This window comes from Homalodisca vitripennis, chromosome 2 (genome assembly GCF_021130785.1).
Source record: "Homalodisca vitripennis isolate AUS2020 chromosome 2, UT_GWSS_2.1, whole genome shotgun sequence".
NCBI lineage: Eukaryota > Metazoa > Arthropoda > Insecta > Hemiptera > Cicadellidae > Homalodisca > Homalodisca vitripennis.
In genome coordinates, this window is record NC_060208.1 from 112,191,427 (window position 1) to 112,211,271 (window position 19,845).

At 31.0% G+C, this 19,845-nt stretch overlaps 1 protein-coding gene across 2 annotated transcripts in view; it reads right to left on the reverse strand.

Annotated features, from left to right (window-relative positions):
• LOC124354615 (atrial natriuretic peptide receptor 1) overlaps positions 1 to 19,845 on the reverse strand; it is a 174,108-nt gene that overhangs the window by 103,974 nt on the left and 50,289 nt on the right. The gene's annotated exons all lie outside the window — the stretch shown is intronic.

The following is a 19,845-nucleotide window of genomic DNA, read 5'->3' on the forward strand; positions in this document are numbered from 1 at the left end:
GGTTAAAGTTTGCTTTTACTGAAAACAGTCTGTGTACTTACAATCGGTTAGTTTTAATGAAATACTAACAGCATAGAGGAACCCATACAGTGTCTTAAATTTATAGATTTATACAACTACAATCTTGGAGTAGTATGTTCTCAAGCGATGTAAGCTCTGATCTCAACAAAGCCAAACTTCTACTCTAAAGTAACCTCTACTTAACTCTGATCCCAAACAACGTTAGCTCAAACAGTGTTAGTTTTATCGTCAAGCAAGATTAGCCAGGCACTCAAACAGATATATCTCTATAGCAAAATTAATAGTTAGCATTTACCATAATTTTTTTAGATTTTTCCTAAATAATTGCAATGTAAATAACGTATTTTACAATTACGAACGAAACAAATATATATCCTGCAAAGTTTCTACCTGTTTATAACTTGTTTAACTCTACTAAGTGCACCTTTTACTTAACAAAACTTTTTCCTTATCAAGTTGTGCGAAACCGTTTCAGTTTGCTAAGTGTTCTTCTAAAATATTCAAGAGGCAGTACAAACACCAATGCTGCCTTTTTGTATACTAAAACATTTTATGCACCATATACCGAATAAAATTCCATTTTATTTTACGGTTCCATATGTTATTTGTTTACAAAAAAAATAGTTTTCTTATAATACGAAATCAGTAGACGGACACTGCGTAGTTTGGGATATGTTTGGAAGTTAATTTCACAGCAACGTCGCAGAAAGAGAGAGCATACAAACAATAATAAACATAGTTCTTAAACAAAGTAATAATAAATTACAGTAATGTTGAACTAGAAAAGTACTTCATTATATCTGCAACCTTAAAGACAAATAAGCACAATCAAGTAGACTATGTTAACGATAATGTGTTTCTTCATTACCATTTACCTTTATATTTATTGGAAAAGAATGATTACTGTAAATAGATTTTTTTGAGACAAATGGAAATGTAACGGAACTTGATGCTAAATATTTGATATTCTATTGACAAGTAATTTGTGTTTCAAGGTGTATTCGGAGATGTGAAGAGATTTCTCTGCTGTCAGCCTCTTCACCAAAACACTCAACTAACATACTCCATCTGCCAAGCTGATGTTTGTACATTACTTATGTACATGTTTAATGTTTCAAATCAATCACGAATTTTTAATCTTCAACAATAGTGGGATACTGATGTCTCCATCACGCGCGTTAACATATGTTTAATACAAATGTACTACTTATAATGTACCCAATTCAACGCTATTTATTTTTATAATCATAAAATTATAAAGTATCATCTTAAATCATTTGATTTTTATAAATGTATCTTGTTCAGTATTAATAATGAATAAAATGTTGACACAAATAACTAATTTTTATATTCATTTAAGTTCATTTAGTCATTTAGTTCATTATTTTGCAGTCATTTAAATTAGAAGGAAAGAACTATTTTCAGGGAATTTTTAAGACAAACACAAACGAAAATTTATTAGATTTTTTTTTCAATTATAATGGCTAAGCTACCTAATCTTAATTAGAATTAATTATTTATTTATGGAAAAGAATAAATATGTAATGCTATAGTTTTGATGCAACTATGGATAACTCTTTTTTTAAATTGATGACTTCCGATGTATTTCTGAATACTAAAACATTTAATGTGGGGTGGTCTGGTAATTAAGAGAGTTGATTGATCTCGCCCGCTGAGGCACAAACTTTACGTTACACGGCATAGTTGATATCATCACGGAGTAGATTCCAGTATATATCTCCTTGTAGCAACACAATTTCTCTAATTCTACACTGATAAGACATAAATAATGATAAACAACTAATTAGTAAAATAAATCAGTAAGAAACTTTAATTTATTATTGTACTTTCCGAATTGGAAAAATAGTGATTAAATAAAAAAGATTTTGTAAATGAAATATTAAGTGAAATAGTTCAAGTTAAATCTTACTACAGGAGAGATAAAGAATGATTTCATATATTAACATAACACCCGAAAATATATAGAAATGGAAAATTGATGATATTTATCAAATTAAAATTCATCTATAATGCAGTTTAAGTACTTAACGTATACATAGTGTAATGGGACTGAAATTCTTCAAGGAGGAGGAAAAATTTTATTTTTAAAATTATTCATTTTTAGTTCTTCTTGAGAATTAAGGATAGAAAAATATAAGTCCTTTTACCCAATCGTTAGCAAAGAATCGCCTAGGGCGATATCACGAGAACGACTTGAGCTATAAGCTTAAAGTTTAGCGTGAAACTTCATTTCTACATGGTGAAGATCGATAAACGTGCATGTCTCTCCTTAGCGAATATGAGTGGCCCTCACTCTGTCCGTAGCGAAGTTTGTTTCGTGAGACGTTGTCGAATCTTGGGTTACCTCGTTCAAAAACAGATAAACATAAATAAGGTCACTTCAAACATAACCTATAATTTACGTTCATTAACTTGTAATTTTAAAACATTCAACGAATATAGTTGTTTTAATTAAAGATTTATTCAGTGGAGTAAAATTAACCGTGGGTTTATGTTTTTGTGCATCCGAAATGTTTGTACAGACAACCATTACTTCCTCTTCCTCCGGTATCGACATAAGTGACAGCTGTCTTACCAGTCAGCACTGATCAGTAACAGTGACATGGCACTCTACTTGTTTACATTTGAAATTTATTTTCAGGTTTCATTTTACCTTTTGTAGTCTACAGTATTTTATTCGGCAAAACTCGTTAACTGATAATATCACAAAAATTAAAAAAATATATTTTATTTTATTCATATTCAACCAATTTGATCAGTACTAAACTACTCTTTGTCCACTATAAAATATCTTTGGATGAAATCTCACAGAGAAAACAAACATGTGGCCAGAACTATTGGAATATAATATATTTGGGAACCGTATTTAAATATATTCTTTAAATTAAATTACAATATTTTAACTTTAGTTCGATTGTACTATTCTAACTTATATTTTGTAACTGCATCAAACAATAATATTGTAATTCTATTGTTTTGCCTAACTTCAAATTGGTTGATAGACTTATGAACGATTAATATTATAATATTATAGTAGTATTTATGTAGCTGTTTCAATGTTTAAAATATTATTTTCAGAAAAAGTAACACATTCTCTTCATTTGACACTTTACGATGTGTGCGTGCACAGTGGGCGTGATGCGAAATCGCATTAATCATTATGATCAAGAGACTGAGAAACATCTCAAAGATGAAAATTATATTTGGAACATGGAAGAGTACTCAAAGTTGCCTTGTGGTCTCATGTCTCCTTGATTAATTGTTCCGCCATGTGTTAATTGTTCTTGTCGGCTCTTTGCTACGCGATGCGACACCTACATTTCTAAAGTATAATTGAATTGTGAGTCAGAAACTGACTAATTAACGGAAAGTTAAACACACCTAATTTCTAATTTCCCTTTAGATATATATATAGAAGATCGTATCAACAAAACCAAGCTTAGTTTAAAAGACCAAAACTGAAGAATATAATTGACGCTGATTCAACTTTAATACCCACTGGATGGAGACAGAACTGACAGCTTTAGTAAAGTTAATTATCTTGGAAATTAAATTTTTAAACGAGGATGTGCAATTGCCATTTTGAAAAGTATTTTTTGTATTATTAGCTTTAAGCCTTCATTGTCCTGTTAAAGAACTCGGTCCAGAATATGGTACAAAATATAAGTTTAACTGCTAAACATTGGTAACTACAGTTTCCATTTCCATTTTAACTGAGTGATCTAAAAAGGCAAAGTAAATCCCAGGTTTTTGACGTTTTATACAAAATTACAATTAAATTTACATTCAACAATAACTTTCATGGAAATTTATTTCTTATATGAAGCCTTCATAAATTGCTAGATTAATTTATTTAAGATAATAACAATGAAGTTTCAATTAGAAGCGTTTGAAGTTTTACGTATATTTCATAAATTATCTCAAACATATAATTTATATTTAAGCCTAACGTAAAGGTATTAAGTAAATTTAATACTATTAGCGATGAGTTTATAAACAAAATTCATTGTAAAGTTAAAGTTATAAATAATTCAATATTTATTTGTTTACATTTATTCTTCACTGCTAGATTTAAAATTACTTCAATATATCTTGCTATAAGACTTCTGACATGAGGTTTTGATAGTTCTTACTTAACAAGCATTAATGGTTTACACCCTTGAGGAAATTTGGGATTTGGTTATCATTTACTATTGAAGTCATTTATCAATGAACAATTTTTTGAAAAAAAAAAAAAAAAACAAAAACAAAAACACTACTATGATCGGAATATAATTAGTTATCTTCCAATTTTTATCCTATGTAGGAGGGATCTATGACCAACTCATTGTAGAGTCTGCAGAAAATTAGTGAATAATAAAACGCTTGCTCACAAGAATATAGATATATCATTTTTAGGAAAATATTTCTTTAAAAAAAACTTCAATGTATCATTTACATGCCTTTTAACGATTGTGAAGAACTATTCTCATTTTGAATTGGTGGAACTAATGAAATTAACGAGTCTAAGATAATTCACTGTTTCCTTTTGGTAAGATTCCGTGCTTTATATACATAACAAAGTCACTACTACAATTTCCCAAACTCGTTCTCACGCTAGCCAACGTTTCCGTAAGACAATTCTGGAATTGAGTGGAAATAAGGAATGCCGGTATATTTTAAAAATTCAAAAATTAGTCAATTTTCCTGATAATGTCAACCACCTAGAACTAAACGAGAAATCAAGAACAATAGTAATTATCAATACACAGATGTAGACATGTCGTATACCCTCATTACTTGTACTGCCTCTGTTATCGCTTGCTTCATATACTGCAGATTCTACTTTGATTGAATTAAAAATGTTTAAATGGAAGCCACACATGTATTTCCAATTGAAATTAAAAATTTAAATAAATTCCTTATATTTAGAGTTCTGCCATTTATTTAGGGAATATTTATGGAAGCTATAATAATCTTGAGGTTGAAGGAATGTTCTTTCGTTTTTGCCAACTGTGAATATTTTTTATGATAATTTAAAGTTATAATATTTTTAAATGTTTAAATGTTTTAAGAAACTCGGATCAAAAAATGGAATGGTTTATAAACATATCAAAATTAGTATGTGTAATTTAAATAAAACCTGGCAAACATAACTCAGTGGTAGCTGGCCACAGGTAGCACGCGCGCAGTAAGGTAGACAACACGACAGTATCGTGTAGACTGTGACAGGTCGCTCGACAGCGAGAGTTGTGCCTTGTCAGCTGATCAAAGTGAGCTTTTGTGCGGCGGGTAATCGCGTCGTTTGTGACTGAAACACAGTATTCTCAGTTTCACGTCACTGGTTGCTGCCATGATATTGTTACCTTTGATCAGAAAAAAACAACAACATCTAGGAACCTATGACATAAAAACATATGCTTTAAGTACTTGTTTTAACATATTTTCATTATAAAATCCATGATTTTATCCATTGTTGTATGGCAAAACAAAACATAATTGAAAGGAGAAAATTATAATATTGCTTGCACTTGGTTTTATCAAAGTGTGTACAGTTGTCTATATTATTATAGTAAAAAATTTTAAAATTATTAGCTATAATTGAAGTTACACTGTTGTGGAATATGACATGGCTACTAATGATATTCATGTTACATTTGGGTACAAAATTTACAACGCCTTTGTCATGGAAGGTTCAGGTGAACAACTTACAATACAGGAATCACCAATATTAATGCACATTTGGGTGCATTATATAAACACAAGGGTTAATAATAATAAACTCTTAAACCAAACCTAAAAAACGCAATTGTAATTCTATTTTGATAGAAATTGTGCCCGACACATAATAAATTTTACTAATACTATGATCATTTTTTAACTTTAGTTTCATTATGAACATTACTAAGCAATATAAGTGATTTAAAAGTAATATAATTATATTGTAAAGGTTTGGATAGTGGAGTAGAAAATGATATTTTTGTAATGGTATTGTAATGATATTTTATATCATACGATTACGCGTATAGTTTTATAGGACTTTGTTAACTTGTGAACAGTATCTGGATGCACTTTGATGCAGAGGATTAAAAGACTTCAGAATGTCTATTGTACTATGTATTATTGTATTGTATTATTATTGGAAATGTCCTAAGGTACTTTGGCAGACTAACAGTTAATGCTTCCTTTGATGGGTACCAACCGGCTCCTGCAGTGCGATTAAAAAAATACTCGGCGACTGATGTTGGATCTTGCTTGAATTGTGAAAACAGTAAAATACAAAAATCTTATTTAAAAAAATGTATTCCTATTAAAGACCACATTGTGTTCATAATTCATGGCTCTAGAGAGTTTGATGTACTTTGATGACATGGTTTTTGTACTTTATGGTATAAGGAAATAACAAGTTTAAAAAATTAAATATAGCTTTAAAAATTAAAATGATTTTATAATATCTCCTTACAGGATTAACAATACTTTAAACAAAAATAAAAAGTTAATCCCCTCAGTCACATCTCTCACGGTGCTTCTAAATACCATCTCACATTTAGTCTATTACTCTTCAGTAATAAAAACTTTTTTATGTTTCATGTCTTCAGACATGGCATCTTAAAAGGCTGTGATAAAAATGTTCTTTAAAAGTTTAAATAAAATTATTCCAACTGAAAACTGATTACACCACCTTATAACCAACAATTCTGTTTGTGATTGTGATAATAGGTCGAGTGTAATAAAAACAGTTTTAACTGTTTATGTTTATAAACATAATGTCCCTTGATCGTCTATCAATTCGAAACAGATATGAAAACAACACATAAATATTTATGATATACGATTCATTCATCAGTAGTCCTCTCAAAGCATTCTGTCCATGATCAATGCAGCAGGGTTGAGTGTGAATAGAGTCCGGATATTTAATTGCTTACTCTTCCATCCAATCGACGAATGAATTGTGAACGAAATAAGCTTTGATAAGGTAAGCAATATGTCTGTTCGCTTCGCAAAGCATATTGTTGAGAGGAATATAAAATAAGTATAAGGCGATCTTTATTCACTGTTCGTGATGAATATTCACAGGTTCATAATATAAAATGAATACGATATGATTATATCTAGCATTCTAAACAGATTTATGCTAGATTTAGCATAAATCTGTTTAGATTCAATTACTTCAAAATTTCACCGCTTTGAAATTGCTAACAATTCCAAACACATTGTTGTTAACTCAAACTTTAATTTTATTCATTTAAACATTAATAATTAATGTTTCCTAATGAAAACTCTAGGATAGAATTATTCTATCCTAGAGTTTTCATTAGGAAACCATATAGTCATTAACACTCTCACAGGTCTAGTGGTAACATAATAATTAACATAAAACATTCGCAAGTTGCTAAACAACTGTCTTCATAGGCAATTCAAAGTCATAAAATCCATCAGTCATCTAAAAATGTGTTATTATTTAAGTAAATTTTGACAGTATATGACGATTTTATTACCATTCTTTCAATCCACTGCTGGTTTTCTAAACATTCTATCTTATATGCAAACATTCTAGATTATGTAAAAATATCATATATTATGATACATTTGAATGTACATGGAGTTAGTTTGATTCCTACCGGTGATTCTTAAATTACAGCGCTCACGTCACACCAGACATTCATCAAACGTCCTGTACATTCTTTTATATACCAAACGTAGTAACGAAGTCACCTGGAGATCCCATAAACAGTGTAGAAATCTACTTTTGAATATCTACAGCTATCCTATCATACAAATAAATCTAAATAAAATAATCTAATATAACTTTATTCAGTATCATAGTTAAACATATAATACAGTACTGATTAATGATAAAAAATTTACAAAGAAATCTATAAATAATATAATCCAATACAACTATATTGAGTTAATTATGAATTTTAAGAAAATACTGGAGTGATGACTTCTGTTAACCAATCTGAGTATCCACACACGTGACTAAAATGCACGAATTTGAAATCTGAAGAATTTATAGAAACATTTTAATATTACCAGATCTGAATTGAAAATGTTTTTCATTTCCTGTTGAAGATTATTTTAAACTAATCCGCATGTTAAGCTTAAACCAACAATTAATTCAGGTATAATTTGTTTTACTAGTGAAAAGGTTTAATAGTTTTACTATTTAAAAGTTTTAATAGTTTTTAATATCTCGAGAAAGGAATGGAACTTTTGTAATTATCTCCAATAATAAAGTACCTCGTTATATTGACATTTAGTTTAACACTGTCAAAAATATAGGAATCTATAGTTATTACTGTAATTAAGTTGTTTAATTATTTTCTTTTGTTTTAGCAAAGCGTAATATTTTGATTAAAAGTGTATAAGTATATACAAAATAAAAATGTCTATATAAAAAATGTCTATAAAAAATTTCTCACGATAAAATATAAAAAACGATAATGAAAAATGAATTGTTGAACTGGAACAACAAAGACCAAGTCTGGAAACGACATAACGTTAAAATTGGATTGGACATCGGGTTGGGAACTCTCTGTCCATTATTGATTTCTGAAGCTACTTCTTTTCCCAAAGTTCCAAACTTAGGTGGCGATTATTGTCGCAAGCAGACATTCGTCCACAAGAATTATTGAGTAAAACGAGAACGTCTTTCTCAGTATAGCAAATCCAAAGAAATAAATAGAAGTATTTTTTTAACACATAGATTTAAAAAAACTATCAGTGTTAGAGAAATAAGATTTCATAATTTTCCTTTATTAACTATATATTTGTTAATTTACGTTCAAAGTTTGTAATAAAGAAAATTACCGGATTTGAAGCTTGTACAAATAATGAAAGATTAAAGCTAAACATTCTATACACACTTTTATGTAGTTATTGTGCCTGTTTGGTTTTAAGGAACTTATATTTTCACAATTTGATCTCAATTCCTAAAATTGTCCTGCAGTATGCATAAAATATTCTGTGTAAAGGTAAAATTCCCAAATAGATCTCATTTACTAAACAGCTAGAGAGCATGAAATTTGCATTCTAGTATTGTAAAGTACCTAAATAAAGAAAATATTATAAACGTGATATGTTTAGTTTATTATTTATTTCTATTATTTCTACAGATATACTGCCCCCTAAAGATATTATTTTACTATGTGCCAGATAAGAGTATAAGATTTCCCCCATGTAATGTAATTACTGTGAGAAATATATGTTTGTTTAAATTTTGATTTGCCATAAACTAACACTATAGATAGCATGAAGAATTAACATTGAACATAGATGTAATACCTCGCGTATATAAATTTACCATAATTGCTAATTACAGGCTTGAGGCGAGGTATTTGAATATTAACTACCTTGTGGAGATGTGTTTTCTTTTTGTTTAAATAAACGTTCTTCTACCTGAACTCAAAGTGATGTTCAAATATTGTAGATTGACCCTAGCCAATCGCCATTGCATTGTTTTTATGATGAAACAATGCTCCGAAAAACAATAAAAATCTTAGTGTGCCACAATTTATATATTTATTAGAAAGGAAGCCAAATAAAAAGTTTTAGAACGGTTTAGTTGAAAAAGACCCTTTTAGAACCAGTTTATAGAAAAGAATAGTCTTATTTTCATATTGATAATCGAGGTTCAAAGTTTCAATGTGGAAATACAGTACACCAGAACGTGAATATTTAACTAGATAACTACAAAAATACTCGTACATGAAGTCCCAAAATACGAGAATAAGACACGTTCGTAATTTTTGAAAGAAGTGTGAAAAAAGACATTTATAAATTCAGAAAATTAAAATGCAATTGGTTAAAACGAGTTATATTGAGATCGCACAAAGAGTTAGACTGCAAATGCATGAGTTAAATGAACTCTGATGAGTCGCAAAGATAAACAAGAGCATGAAATTAAACTAAACTGGGACTCAAATCAAAATTCATTTAGTATCTTCGCATCTTTGTGTTCACCAGCAGTCATGAACCTGGTCTCCATAGTGATCTTCGTGAAGGTGTCCTGAAGCTCGGCAACATCTGAACATAAATGAAGGGCCTTGTTTTTTCGGTATGTTGGCTCTTATTTGCCAATAGCCTTATTAAAACATAAAGATTACAAGAATAAAATAAACACAGTTTATCAACTACGTTAATAATTAAAATAAAGCTTAAAACCTTTTATTGCTGGTAATTTAGTCTGCTAAAAAGGAGACGTTCATTAGGCTGCTAAACATTTTGGGTTTAGACAACTCTATGTTATATCTCTCCTTCTCCTTCATAAGTATTATTGGGTAAAAAATTTAAAATAGTCAGCCCTATCCTCTCTTTTTAACAAATGACATATTTATTTTCACTCTCTTTCGTTTCTTTATGTTATTGCCTAAGTAATCAAAGTTCTTTAAACATTCTTCTCATATGTCGCAATCTTTTGTTGTGTTTAAAAATAAACATAATCCATTTTATATAAAATGTAGTAATGTATTGATAGTTTAAATTAATTTATATTTGATATTTCAGTTGTCACAGTTTGGACGATAGCTGGTCATAACAGAGTTTCAAGCATGTTACACAGTTTGGACTTCTATACTTTATGAAAGATTAAGATATACACTATACGTGTTGTGTTTTGAAGGTTATATAATCATCATACATATTTTGTATTAATTTAATTTATGTTGTGATGATTTAATTAATACAGAGATTTTCCCGCTGGATGGATCGGTGGTTAACCAAAGGGTACAGTTCAATTCTGCCGTCGCCGCTCCAAGCCTTTCGCTCTGGTACTTTTCCTCATCCAACAGATCCTTATTATGTTAACGCTGTCGGGACGGGTGGGGTAAGCTTTGTAATAAAATAAATAAATAACCTAATACGGTGAACATTGGTACAATATAACTTTGAATATATTCACTGCAGAATATATTACACTTGAGTACTTAACACTTTCACAATGTTTGTAACGATTACTGTCAACGTCTTTGAACTCTTTGAAACATTCTCAGTTTTCCAGTAACATTATCAAACACAATTACTTTCTTTATGACCCCCTTATCTCAGATTAAATTAGAGAAGTATTTGCAATGAGTTATGTATATAAAATACTATCGTTATAATCTTTATATCATCATATAAAACTAGATCATTAGCTGGTATGGGTTTTAAATAGCAAAAAGGTTTGCAAAATCTGTAATGATTAAAAAAGTGTAATACGTTTATCGAGATGTTATCTTTTAAACGGACAATACAAAATTAAAGACGTCTGTAATTTTTTATAGTTAAAAGAATTTAAAGGAAAGATTTTGGTTCAATAACTTTTGTTTGATGCCTCTATTTGAAAATGTATAATGTTCAGTCATTCTGGAAAGATAAGGAACCTAAAAATTGTAAAGCGTGCTAAAAATAAAATCTTTAAAGATTTTTCTTTCCGTTTCATCGGTAGTGTTTCAAGGTTAGGTGTTGATTAAGTTATTTATAAAATTGATCACGGAAAATCTTTGGTCCTAAATTTTCGAAATACGTATTATTAGATACACTTTTCTGGTTGGCAAAAGGCTTTTTATTGTAATAACAAGTAAAAACATTGAAGAATAAATAACACTCTAAGTAAGAATTTATTCTTTGTGAAGAACTACACCCGTCATTAAGTTGTATGGGTGGAGTAAAAGAATGTGGATTAGAAATCCAGTTTTTACCGTCCGTTCAAAACCGGTGTGTGTGAAAAAGAGCGGATTTCCTGTACTCAGAAATCTTTCACGCTGTCATGAAGTTACGTTTGCATCAACTGGTTATGTTGACAACTTGGTGATCATTATAGTAATGAAGATTTTTAAATAACATAAAAAACCAGGTATAAATACGGTCCTTCATAGAACTGTAACATCATTTTAGTTTTAGAAATTGTATCCAAAACGAATATTGTATTCGTTTAACATTACTAGACTACATTAACCTTGATGATTTTAAACAATAAATGTAACCTACGAACCTTACATCCAAAATTCTTACAATTTCAAAATATGCATATTATTTTTTACGGACTATTTAATATTTAAGACAAATATTAAATATTTTATACTAAATGGTGGTTTACAAGCTATGGTCATATATGTATAGATTACAATTCTACTAGATAATAATTTAAATTATGAGAATATTATTGAAAATATGGCTAAGAAAGGTATGTAATGTCTCAGATCAGGTCCCAAGTCGACTTCTGCGTCTCTCCTGTCTTGCCTGCAGAGCTCTTCACCTAAATACTCCGGAGTACTTATCCCTGAGTTCGTGTGGGGAGAAGAACTTCCAAAACACGAGATTGAATCCAACCGTCTATCACGTCATCGGCCATACTATGAGGTGTTTGATAGGGTTAAACATGACTTAATATTTTTATCAATAAACACTTTCTTAATGTTTATTTCTTATCCATAAATCCTTCTTAAACTTGTTGACTGAATAGTTTATCAGCATAATTCAAACAAGATGGAAGAGTTAATCTAAAGTCCGGTTTGGCGTGACACTGATTATTATTTGCGACCCTTTTTGTAATCCGACCAGGAGGGGGCATCTACGTCACTAGAGGACCGGTTTAAGATATCGTATAGTAATGTCTTGGAATATTGTATAGTAAGGTTTATTTGATGTAACCCCTCAAAATACTTCCGCCACTTTCATTATCGAAACAAGCGAGGTGCTATACTACAAACGTTTGGATATTTGTATTAAATCAACTAAAATCCGCCTATATTTTCTAACAATTTGTTATTTATTGAAAGATAAGTTTGAAGTGAAAACAAAAGATGTGTTTATAGCGAATTAACCGTACCTCGAAAGTAAATTACCTTAACATAAATAGTATGAAATTTAATGAATCGATTTGGCATTTTCACTCTTGGTTTTGAAGTAATTGAGAATATTGAAAGCTATTCGACTGTGCGAGCATATATTCCTGAGGAATACCCACAGTCATGTGCTTACTTTTTAATACTTGTTTGTAAAATGTAATATTGTATTTATTTACAACGGAGGTTTTAGAAAATCGACAATCTTAGCTATGGATATTTTTTGGCATTTATTTTAATTCGACGTCGGTATTTATGAACTATGTTATATTTTTCTTAATATAATATTATACATATTTTTTTACCAAAATCTGCTTGAAATTTTATAGCACATTTTTAGTTATATGTATTAATTATGAAATGTATAACGGTATGATTATATGCAATGTAAGAAGCATTTTCTAAACCTTGACATTATAAGTATTTTCATCCCTCTAGAAAACCTTTTTATATCATAAACTTCTCAGCGCTTTGAGCGGTAGTCTACCAGAATCAATAGGGGTCTCCTTTGTGTGGTTTTGTGCACAGCTTTGCCGACATTTGCCGTATCTCAGCCCGTTCGGCCGCTATCGTCAGACTACAGGAGAAACAAATTTGATAAACAGACGTTAACATTTGGGATCACTGAAAGAGGCAACAGCAATGATCGCCAACACATAACATTGGCCCGATTGATAATGTTATCAAGAGCATAGTCTACTGTAAGGTAATTTTTCCAATAAAAGTGGTACCATAATAGAAATCGAAGCATGTTTACATCATTCAGCAAAGTTAATATTGCACTAAGAAATATGAATAGTTCATTTATGCACACAAAAAGTTTCACGATTAGATTACTTTAAGTTACTCTTGTGAGGTAATTCACAATGCAGTATGTTATTGTTAAGGAGTTCCGCTGCTAAATACTTCACTTCTATTGTACGATGATAGGGATTCCTATCTCCATCAGGCAAGGTAATATTTCTCTGACAAATCTGTTATAACACTACTTTGCTATAACAATATCTTGACATAGATTCGTCATTAAAAATAAAATGTTAATACTCTCATAGTCTCGCTAATGCATGCGTTGTAAAATGCAACCTCTGAGTTGGTGAACTTTAACCCAGGCTGTCAGTTCTATCTCCAGGGTGAAGTGGGCGTTAAAGATGAATTAGCGTCAATTAGTCTCCCGGTCTCTCATCGTCACCATCCATCGTGTTGGGTTAGACATACAAGTCGTGACTTTCAAGTTAATTCTTTCTCTTTTTTAGAAAGAGTATAACGAAATTTTGTTACGTAGCTCTTTGTTAAAACGACAGAGCATGTGAAAGACAGCAACGTAACATAAATACAATTATCGCAACTAGTGTCCTTCAAGTCCTACGATTTTTAGTTTGGTGTTGACTCCAAGCTCACGTTTTTGAAGCAGAAATTAGTTCGGTATACGAGGCAGCGGAAATTTCCACAAATTTATAATGGTATATGTACACTTTAAAGGATCTGCTGTGGACGTGTGGAGTCAGGATACTCGTGACTATAACAACCCTCTGCAGACAGTGATAGATGTACGCACAGAGGTGTTACCAATCACACACAGAAATGCACTATTGCCCGGATTCATTGGCTGTAAAATATTCTCTGATTGTCAGGCTTCGATCGGAGTTCCTGTACGTTTAGGAAGTGTCCTGAAGGACAAGAAAGCTAATGTGGAATCGGTTTTACTCAGCCTTATTGAACAATCGCAGTAAGAGTCTGAGGGTTTGTAGGTGACAGTAATTAATACTGTGAAAAGCTCATAGAGAATAGAGGTATAGATCGTTTGGTGTCTAGTGATTGATAGCTCCCTATCACTTTATTTAGGAAATCTCATTTTTTAATAATTTATTTTTATTTACTGCTGCATTAGTAAGATTATAATATATAAACATAACTTGACTTAAATTAATGACTAAATAAAGTAAATTTTATTTAAAAAAAAAAAAACAATATTTATTTGTAATATAATTGTTAAAGTTTCAATATTTTCAAAACGGAAAAGTTTTTATCAGCAAACCTCGCACATTACAGAAGACTTTCATGTGCCGGGGTGTTTGAAGTTAAACAGTGTTGGCCCCATCCGTCTAGAATCACTGACCAATGAATTTAATGATATTACAGCAAGACCAAGACAGCTTTCATTGCACTTCAAAGTACACTCTGATGGATCTGGACCAAATTAGTGTTTTAGTGTATATGAACTGAAGTAACTCAATTGAAAAACACACTCAGAATACAAAACAATAATGCAATCTTTTATTTAATCATAACAAACTAAATTGGAATGATTTAGTGTTATTCATTTACATACACATATCTAAACGTAAAACTCCACTTAAAACATTTATTATTAGGGGACAATAGATATTTATTTTGGTTCTAAACTCCTGCTAACATATTTATAAATAAAATCTATCGATTAACAAGCAGGGATTGTGGTACGCAAAATCTAATCAACAAATTGACATATTATTATAACTGATGTATTTATCACAAAAAGACTTTTAGATTGCATGTATAAAAGACTTAATTTTAAAAAATATCATTATGTCATGAATTACCAAGAGCGTAATTCTATGAGATTTATAAATAAAACATTAAAGAATAAGAGATCCAAAATAAAAGTTATTTCCTTCTTAGTATTTAAGATAAAGAAAACAATAAACTAAATTGGGTTATAAAACACTTCTTACCCAAGTAGCCACTCCGACTCTGGTGTTCGGCAGACGAGAGTATGTGGCGACAAGGGGCTAGGGTCAGATGATGAGGAGGTAATTAAGGTGGGGGTGAAGTGGAGGAGTTAGTTAGTAATCAGTTTATTGCAAGGGTTGAATAACTCAAACTAGGACCTTGCTGGATTTGTAGGTATCTTCAGTCTCTAAGCACACAAGGAGTGTTATTATGGATTTAATATTATTATCTAACTCGACGTACTAAATTGTCCTACATCTTGTGTTACATAATGACCAGAGTGGAAATGAGCCCACGAGTAAATGGTTACATAACACGCCTATAACAAGCTGAGAATTCTTGGATCAAGAATCGTTTATACTATTATTAAAGTATATCGTTCTGTTCGATGACGTCATTATGAGATAGCAATTAGAATACTTGTTCAACACGCAGTCTCCGCGGTCAGGAAGGCAAAATTTAGTGAGGCTAAATAAATACCATTTGTAGTCAACGGGTGGATCCATGATTCGGGTGATATTTTCATTGTATTAGTCGTAATATATTTCGCCCTTAAAACCTGAGGTTCGGCTCTCGGGTTGGGCATTACGTTTTGGTACGCTACAATAATGAACAGTTCCGGACTAGGGCTTAAGTTCTTTAATTATTAAAAATTAAATTAAATTCAGTCACGGGACCATTCTTATTATTATAAATAGGTAAATCGGTAAGTCATATACATCTGTAAAAAACATAAACTTACATCTGTTTCAGTTTATTGTCAGGATTATCGTTGATTATCTCGGTCGTATATAGGGTAAAATTGTTTTATTACGCCTGCAAAATTTGGACCGAATACACATGAAAATACAGGTTATCAATAACAGCCGGTTTATTTAATGGTGTAGTTCACCGCTTCAGACCACTTATTAGCTGAGATAACCCTAACATGTTCATGAAACTTCATTTATATATGAGGAACACTGAGTTAGATTATGGAAACACATCACTCCATAGGATTTGGCTGAGCGTTTGCGGTTATTTTTACATTGGTCTCATGGGTAACTATCCTGCTAACGAGAAAATGTCAGAATAGATAAATGTGTAAACCTTACTCCTTACTCTACTTAACATGTAGCATCACTATCCAACATATAAATAATTTTATAGTGGTTTTTGGGTAAACTTTTATAATTTAAACATCTGTATGAAATACAATTTAATGAAGAAACATTTGAATGTATTATCTGACAAGATATGTCAAGAATATCTTCATATGTATACTTGAAATTGTGCATGAAACTTCATTTCTACAAGAATGAGTTCTATGATTTTTATGATTTCGTGTCAACTTATTTATACGTATTATTGTCTGTATATTATCTGTCCGCATGACATCTCGAGAATGAAATGTGTTATAGGTTTTATATTTTGCCTGTCATATCAGCGAAGCCTGTTACGACACATGGTGATGCGTAATTCTTCTGCATTGTATGTAGGAGATAGGTAGAAAACATGTTAAACAAAACGGGGTGGAATAAACATTGTTAAAGGGACTGTTATGTAATCCAATCTCCTTTACTATTCCTCAATGTTTGTTCAACATAACCCAAACGTACTGTACATTTACGAAGAATTAAACGAGGGGTAGAATTTTCCCTCCCCCATATAAAATGTGAGATGATGAGTTCCCCTTTCTTTCTAGATGCACAACTGTTTTAATAAAGAGCCTCATCTTGTCGCCCCGCAGACTTGAGTTCAACTTTCGATCCAAACTGGAGTTTCAATAGACCTACAGTAATAATGTTGGCTCATCCTAAAAGTATATATTAAGAGGTTTTTGTGTAGTATATCATATCATTAACACAAAGAAACTGCCATTTGGAAATGATTGGCTGAGTTTAGCGAAGCCTATCACCCGCAGGACTGCAAAATTCCATTTTTGACTGTCTGTCCGCTTGATATTTCGGAAACGCAATGACTTATATTCGATATTGTGCATGATGGCAGACATAACTTTGTGTTTTGGCTGAGCGTTAACAAATGTTAACATTAGTCCTATGGCTAACCATGATGGCAACGAGAAAATAGAAGAATACACACATATGAGATGTTAACATGTAACATTTTATTCATACAGTGAAACGAAAGATAATAAGTGGAAAGTCAATGTTGAAAGTCGGTGACAAGATTTGTTTTAACGCACTATTGCGCTATAGTACCCTCCCTAAGTCACATAAATTTTATTATCTGAATACCGCTATGAAACATAATTTAATGAACAATAATGTTAATGTATGTCGTATCAAGATATCCCGAGAAAGATTTTATTTATAGACTAAATGTTATATGAAATTTTATTTCTACACAGACAAGAAGGTGTTCTGGGATGGTGCTTGTCCAACAATAGAATTTGGCTGAGCGTAAGTTTTGTGCATTTGCGTAATATGATCTCATAGAAGATCATAATCGTAGATATAACATAAATTCTAACTTATATTTTACAACCACCATTGTTATATTGTTAGACATTGAGTTCTATTGAAAGTTTACGCCGCAGCATAATAATACCCTGCATATTATTATATAAGGAGTGGTGAAAAAATACGGTTTTAATTTATTTGCAGACAGAGTCACAAAATCATGAAATTAAACAAAACAATCTGACGTACGAGTCAGATATAAACAGTTATTAATTCAAATTGCTCAAATTTTAAAACGCACGGCAAATGCTCTACACGAGTGCCGTTAGTTATTCAAATTAGAATATTTCGATGATAAAAGGTGGCTTGGGGTTCTTTACTTACTTATTAGAAAATTTTAAAGGAACCAGATGTGTACTTTGATAGATAGAATAAGCCATCATCAAACTTTTTAATCCAGAATATAATATGTACTTACGATGTTTAGAACTTCAAGAATAGTTCCCAAACTAAACTATCACAAGTTTAGCCCCGCCTCCTGTCTCAGCTGCCTTAGCTTACACTTGACACCAAGATAATTGGAAAACTTCCCCAGCGGCAGATTTGAATAAAGAATCGTTACAATCTCGGTTGAGTTAACTGGACAGCTCAGCGTGGTTTTGTTTGGATTTTATGTCGAGCACTGTAGAGAATCTTATAGTTTACTCTACAATTCGAACCATCATTTTTTACGTGACAACGTCTTAAATTAGGTTGCGGCTCGGAGTCACTCATGAAAAAGTGTAACGCCCGGTAACGTTACGATGCCCGTCCAGTGGGTCCGCCGCACGGGATCCGCACGGGATAAAGCAGATAACTGTGGGTCCGCCGCACGGGATAAAGCAGATAACTATGTTTATTCGTGAAAATGTGGAGTGCTTAGATTCGTCATTTACAACAACTACAACAATAAAGGTAAATAATTGTACACTGATATTTCATTATCGTAAACTATGATTGATTGATTAATTGTTAGATTAACACAAAAGTTGAGAAACTGAGTTTATAGGTTATGTCATATTATTGACAAATGTTGATAGTGTTAAGTAAATTATTAGTTTAAATCACTCTGCAATCAATCGTAATTCAGTCGATTGAGAAGAAACAGCGCGTATTGCTAGTCAAACATTTAAAATAACAAATTATAACCTCTAACCTGTCATAACAGTGCGACCAAACAAACGAACTAAACCGACCAATCACCACGCGCGGAGTTAGAATTTAACTGTGTTTAGCAAGAATTTCAAATTCCAATTTTAGTAAATGTTTTATTCAACTTTACCATTTACAATAACAAATTTTAATTAATTTCAAATTATGTACAATGTTTTAGTAAACAAAATATATTTCTATAGTTAAAATTTGTGCAATTCTTATTTTCATTCAATTCCTTGTTCCTATTGTGCAATTTAATAATATTCATATCAATAAATATTCTACCGAGAAAAAGACGTTGTCACGTAAAATCTTCGCCCGTAAAACCGACTTTACAGGCAACCATAATTTTTTTAACTTACTTAAAAATGAAGCAGTATTACCAAAACTGTAATTTTTCATGAAGACCCATCACTTATACAGGTTTAAATGGGACTGGAATATATTATATATATATATATATATATATATATATATATATATATATATATATATATATATATATATATTAGAGCCTATATTTATTTTTATTGATAGAAATAGCAATTAAAACCCTGAAATACGTTAAACGGTACTAAAAAACTATGAAATTTGACTTTATTATTCCTCCACATTAACTTACAATAGTTTAAGTGGTACTGAAATAGCTGGAGCTACTCAATAATACATCATGGATCATGAAAGATTGT